Here is a 6865-nt window from a genome sequence, read left to right as displayed (position 1 = left end):
TGGCAGGTTGGCCCACGTGAGTGCCCAGGGCCCTTCCTCAAACCCCATCTGTGTCAGGGACAGCACACCAGCCACCATCCCACCAACTGCCCCCTAGGCTTGAGCTGTGAACTTCTCAGATTGCTCCGGGGACCCTGCTTCCAGGTGGAACAGGCTGGGGGTGCCCCAACACCCACCTCTTCGGATCCTAACCTGAACATGATATTTTAGCATCTGGGGCTCAGGAAACTCCCACTGGGGAACATCCTTAGCCCTGGCCTGTCCATTGGTGGGGGCACCCGGGAGCCGGGCTCACCCAGACAGCTCCCCCCGTTTAGCCCTGGCGTCCTCCAGTCTGTTGGCTCTATGTGCTAGTGAAAAGTGGGCCAGGAGTTTGTGCAGTGTCAGAATGTGCCTTTGAATCTGCGGCAGGGGGACAGGGACAGAGGCAAGGATGGGGAAGGTCAGAGGGACAGGGAGAGAGAGGCAAGGAGAGAGACAGTGATGAAGTAAGTCTGAGAGAAAACAGCAATGTAGAGAGGGAGAGAGAGTGACCAAGCGGACAGAGAATGGTTCTCTCAGCTCCCAACTCTCCCATGAGCAGGGCTGAGGACGGACACCAACAACACTTCTGATCTCAGACTCTAATGTGGAGGCTCTTCCAGGGTTTTGTCTGGGGCAAGAGCCCAGATCTTAAGGCTCTAAGCCAGCAGGAGAAAGGGCTTGGTGGTGGGCTCAGGACCAGGAGCTCCCCCTCACCTTCCCACACTGCCTGCTCTGTGGAGCTGGACAGGCCTGCCATCCGCTGGGTCGGGGGCTGGCTCTAACCCCATTCTCCAGGCAGCCCAGAGCTGGGGCCTGTTAGGGCCTGGGATCTCCCGGCCATGGCCGCATGGTGCCCGGAGCTGTGGCTTGCTCCCAGCTGGGGCCCTCACTGCCATGGACCCCCAGAAGGCTCCCAAGGTATGTGCCCCCAAGGACAGGGCTAGGTGCCAGCTGGAACATGGGGTCAGTGAGGAAGATCTCCAGAACTCTCCTTGCAGTCAGTTTGGCCTCATAGTGCTTCAGCAGCTTGTCAAAGTCACTGTTCTGCTTGCAGTGGGCCAGGATCTGCAGGCTGTACTGGTAGCTGGAGACCAACTCCTGATAGAAATTGACCATGGGCAGCAGGATGTCTAATGGGTCTGCACGAGGAGTGGCTCCACAAGCCTTTGGTCACCCAGCCCCACCCACAGAGGTCAAGACCAAGTTCAGAGTTCCCACCCAGAGACACCCTTGCCTTTGGGGATGACTCTGGCACCACTGCCCTATCCAGGGCCAGATAGGTGGCCCCAGGCATCAGGACACCATCAGAGTCACAGATCTTTAGAGATGGGGCCCCATCTTGTCTGACACCTGTGTATTGGAAGGTCGGAGAGGGCTGTTGCGGGTGCTCTGGTGTGCCTCTCCGCCTGAAGCGTCTGAAAGCCACACAGCTCCGGAGTTTTGGGGGTTCAGCTGAGGCCTCTGTGGTCACTGAATTGCAGCTCCACATCCCCCTCAGCCCTGGCTCCCCCAAGAGACCTCCCACCCAGAGTGCCCCACCAGTGACAGAAGTGACCCATCCGAGGTCATAAGGTGAGTCAGTAGCTGGCCTGGAACCAGGTCTCCTGAGTCCTCCATTCCAGGGCTTCCCTCCACAAGACATGTCCTCCCGAGTCACGTCCCTTCAGCTGTCTGTCCATTTATCTACATGTCCCTGTCCTTCCATGCCTCCCCAGGTTCAGCAACTTGGGTCTGCTGCTGGCCCGCTCTGTCCCGACCACTTGGAAACACAATACCCTGCCTTCCAGCCCCCGAAAGCCCAGCCAATCTCCCCAAACCTGCCCTTCAGTACTTGATTGGCAGGGATGGGTCTACTGAAACCTCTGCTTATAAACTCCGTTAAAGAAAAACATGCCTCCTTTGCAATAAACTCTAAGTGGGAGCTTACACAGGGCATTCCACTACCCAAGGGACAGCACCTTCAACCACGCAACTACAGGAAGTGCAGACCTCGTCTTTCTAGGGCCGCTTCCCATTGTGACCTTGGGGAGAAGCAGGGCTCTCTGACTTAGGGAAGTGAACAGCAAAATGTCACATTCAGTGTGGGAGAGGCGCGATGCGGGGGTCCTGCTGTGCAGCCCTCGGGGCCATCAGGGCGGTGCAACCAGCTCTGAGAGCAGTGACACAGGGTGGAAGGAGTGGGAGCCTTGACCGTGCTTCTACCTTTTGTTTCAGTCATTCTACTTTTGGAAATCTGTCCCAAGGAGACACTTTCTCATGTGAACATTTCAGATGCAGAGATGAGTGTTTCTAGTAACAAAAATTTGCAACAACTTTAAGAGCCAATGATGGGAGATGGCTGCATGGATGATGGCATGCTCACAGGTACTGGAGCATCATACAGCCATCAAAAAGCATACTTTCAGCATGAGAAAACACTTGTGCTATAATGTTAAGTAAAAAAACAAACACATCAAGATTCAAATTCAGCATTCATATATGTGACGTTATGTAAATAAAGCGGGGGGAAAAAACCTAAGGTCTGTGCATAGAAAAAAATTTGAAGAAAACACAACAAAGTGTTTACAGTGGTTATCTTTGGAAAGGAGAACTATGGTTGATATAGCTTTGAACATTTTCTGCTTCTCTAGATTGTCAAATTTTCTCAAATGAGTTCATATATATAATTTTTAAAAGGGAAAAGTAGATAAGAAACTAAAAATATATTACTTCTTCCTAGAAAAACAGTTTTTGCTGACTTGTCTTTCCTCTTCTGCTCCCTCTGAGGGATTCTGTGTGTTTTTAAGGGGCAGCTGTTACACACCGGGACGATGGAAGTGCCGCCAGCCTGGAGGAGTGGGCCCAAATCTCAGATGGATTTGGGTGCAGGTGGGTCTGGAGACCTCTGCCAGGGCTGCCTGCTCCCCCAGGCCCCAGTGGGCCAGCTGGAGATGCAGGCCTTCAGGCCTTGGTAAAGATCTGGTGCAAACACCAGATGGCCTCACTGACAGAGAAGCCACAGGGTAAGCTCTGGCGACGGAGTTCCTGCCCCTCCAAGGCCTCGCCCAAGTCCAGCAGAGCTGAGGGGACTAGGAAGAGGGCAGGGGCTGCCACCACCATTGGGACTCTAGCAGCCTTTCTCAAGTGACACCTTATGTGAAAACCCCATCAGCGGGATGGACTATGTAACTTGTGGCCCAGTGCAGAGAAAAGATGCAGGACTCCTTAAAAAATGACAAAATTTCAAGATGGTGACAACAGAGCACTAAATCAAACATAGATTTTTCTAAACATGGATCACACGCCCCAGAAGCTGGCAGAGAATGGCAGCTGCTCTTGTTGCCAGCCCTCCTGGCACCCTCAGTGCACACCTGCTGGGATAACCCTAAGGGATCTTAGAGGAACTCAGGGCTCTGGAGAAATCAGAGGAAATGCCACTCATGATGTGAAAAGAGCTAGGGCTTGAGACCCACACAGAGCAGGCTCAAATCCACCTTATCCTGCTTCTCAGCTGTGTGACCTCCAGCAAGATGCCTAACATCTCTGAACCTCAGGTCTTCCCTGTAAAATATGAAGGTGAAATGACGTCACCCCTGTAAGTAATGGGACAATTTGAGGGCCTGGTACAGAGAAGTTGCTCAGTAAATGCTAGCTCTCGACCACTCCCTTTTGGGGGGACAACTTAGAAAAGCAAAAACACCCGGATTCTCCCATGCACGTGCCCTGTCACCACCTAAAGAGCCCTGGGAATCATGCCTTCTCACTGGCAGCTTAGCACCAGGTTGGGTAATGGGCCTCTGAGCGCCCCTGGCAGCCACATTTGCCGTGGCTCCCCTCCCAGCATCCTCTTCCCCGCCCATGGTCCCCAGCCAGCCAGCTCCAAAACACAGCCCGAGTCTCCTCTCCCAGGATGAGCTGTAAGGATGCCAGAGAGACTTCTGCTACTTCCTGAAGCCCCCTCCCCTCCCAACTCTTCCTCCTCTGTCCTTGTTCATCACCCTCAGCTCCTACCACCCTGGAGACTTGGGAACCACCCCAATGTGTCTGGGGTTTGAGATGAACAACAGAGGGGAAGCCAAAGGGACTCTGTCATGCACCCCATTTGTGGACAGGAAAACAGGCCCAGAGAGAAAGAGTTAACCCCCCTGGGAGTCAGGGCAGCCCCAGCCTAGGAGCCTGTCCTCAAATCCCTGAAGTGGTCTCTGTCTTTCTCTGCCACATCAGATGCCCCTCCCTACTGCCATTCTCCACGTGTGCTCTCTGCTCCCTCCCTCTGTGATGAGCCAGCACTTTGGCTGTTGGAGGCGCCTGGTGCTTTCCTCTTCTGTGAGCTGTCACAGGGGGCTCTCTCCTCTCCTAGCAGTTTGTGCCTTGAGGGCAAACCCCTACCCTGGGGTCTCACTCTCTCAGTACAACAAGAGCAGGGGCGGAACGTGCTGAGTGGACACAGAGACACCCTTGAGCTGTGTGGCACACGTCCAAAGATAGTAGCTCAGGAAATCACAAACATGCCACAGACCCAGCTCCCCTCCCTTTCCAGGGCATGTGGCTTTGTCCCCTCAAGGCCACTTGCTGAACCACAGGATGAATGGGCTCTGACAATTGAATGAATGGAGCACTTTGAAAGCAAAATGGGACAGTTACCCACTCTCCACTTCCGGGTTGCTAAAAGTACCCCAGCCTGTGCTTGAAGAGCGGCTGAAAGTATCTAATGGAGAAATATTCAGTGCCAATGCAGGCTTTTCTATTTTTTCCATTCTCTGAGAACCTTGGCACATGAAATAATGGCTGTTCTTGGATCTGAACTCTAAAGAGCTAAGGGACTCACACACAGGCTCATGGAGAGCTCAGAGACACGTAGATGCCCAGTCAGCACCCTCACTGCCCTGATGTCATCACCCCCATGCCAGTCTGCTCTCTTTGCCAGTTCTGGGATTTGCACGTGGTATCCTTTTCTCTTTAGGATTGTGGGGTATGTGTGTGGGAGTGTGTGTGTGGGTAAATGTAGTCTGTATGTAAAACTGATGGCGCTCTTCTCGGAGGCATCTACAGGACATCTACTCCCCAGGGACCAGAGCAAAAACCAGATGCAGTCAGGTGAGACGCTCTGCTCCCTACACAGGCAACACCGGCAGTCTGGGAGTCTGATTTAAGGATTGGGCTGGGTGGCCAAAGCTCTGGAGAGCTGTGAGACTGGGGACCCTGCAGAAGCCTTGGGCTACGGCCCACCCCTGCTAGGAGCCAATGTCAGGATGGTAGCAGGAACCTCTGAGCTCACAGAGCCAGCCTTTCCCTTATCCTGCTGGTCCCTTCTGAGGATGCATTTGCTTTGATCCAGGTTGGCTTGGCTGACATCCAAGACCTGCTCAGTTGACCCCTGTCAACGATGACAATGGACAGTTGGGAATTTGGCTTATTATCCCAACTCGCCGGCTAGGGTCTAGCTCTGGCTACCCAACCTGGCTCAATGTCTGGCGTCTCAGCTGAGCCCTGCCCACTTGCCACCCCACAGTCTGGCCTTCTTGGCCCATCAGAGGCAAGCCCTCATTTGCCACATCCCTTGGCTGCACTGCTCATTGGCTCCTGCCCCACCACAGTGCCCTCTCTGGAGACAGTGTCTTTAATCCAGAATGCATTTAGTCAATGCAGTCATTGATGGAGGAATTAGTCTATGTTTTCTCTCTTTTGTTAGCAGTCAAGGTTTTGCTAAAGATCTCTGTACTTCTTGTTTTTCAAACAGCTGTCACACAACTCAGTTCTCTCTCCTTCCTTCTCCATTCCCTCTGGCCTCTTCCAAGCCTAAGAGATGCCCATCTCTGTCTCCCTTTGTGCCAATGCTGTCAGCATGTCCTGATGGAGTTCGTGTGGTGGACACCATGCTGGGCATGGGTGAGACACAACCAGAGGTGGATAAGTCAGATCCCTTCACTGGAGGAGCTTCCAGCCTAAGAAAGGGGTCAGAAACCCACAGAGGTAACTTATACTCCAACAAGGTGAGGCCAGAACAGAGGGGTGCCCCTACTGCAGTGGGAGGGTCTCACCATGGAATCCACCAGCGCTACCCAGAGGCTTTGAAGGGCAAAACAGGAGCCCAATTGGGCTCGCCCCGTGGTGTGGCAGTTAAGTGCATGAGCTCCGCTGCTGGCGACCCAGGATCCAAACCTGATGCACCGCTTGTCAGGCCATGCTGTGGTTGTGTCCCATATAAAAGTGGAGGAAAATCGGCACAGATATTAGCCCAGGGCCAGTCTTCCTCAGCAAAAAGTGGAGGAGTGGCATGGATGTTAACTCAGGGCTGATCTTCCTCACAAAAAATAAAAAAAAGAAACTCAACATGTGTGCTAGAGTATAGAAGGAATTGGAGCAGAGGGGATGATGTGAACAAAGATGCAGAGTACAACAGGGTGTTGAGTGCAGGGCAGTAGGGGTGGGGATGGCAGGAGGAACATGGGAAACAGGACTCAAGGCATAGAGTGGGCCCTGTAGAGGGGCTGCCTGGGGAGGGGTCAAGGTGGCCCTCTCCATGTCAAAGTTGGTTTGTAAACCTGATCCCAAAGCTACAGTTTTACCTTAAACTCTGAACTAAAGATCTCTGCAGTTTCTTGCAGAGTCAGCCTTCCAGGATTCTGAGTGCTCCCAAGCCAGGAAAATACCACGACCATCTCTAAACTCCTACCCTGCCCTTTAGGGCTGCCTGAGCCGTTCCAACTTACTTCCAATCATAAATGGGAGAAAAATAGCTATTAAAACAATGAAATGGTGCCAAACTGAGGATTCTAGTGGAGGGGAGGATTCTTCTCAGAGGAGGATGCTCCCTTTGTTTTAGATGGTCCTTGGAGCTTTTTGGTTACAAAAGATGAGG

Source organism: Diceros bicornis, chromosome 33 (assembly GCF_020826845.1).
Source record: "Diceros bicornis minor isolate mBicDic1 chromosome 33, mDicBic1.mat.cur, whole genome shotgun sequence".
In the NCBI taxonomy this organism is placed as follows: Eukaryota; Metazoa; Chordata; class Mammalia; order Perissodactyla; family Rhinocerotidae; genus Diceros; species Diceros bicornis.
Note: the sequence above shows the minus strand (reverse complement) of the source record.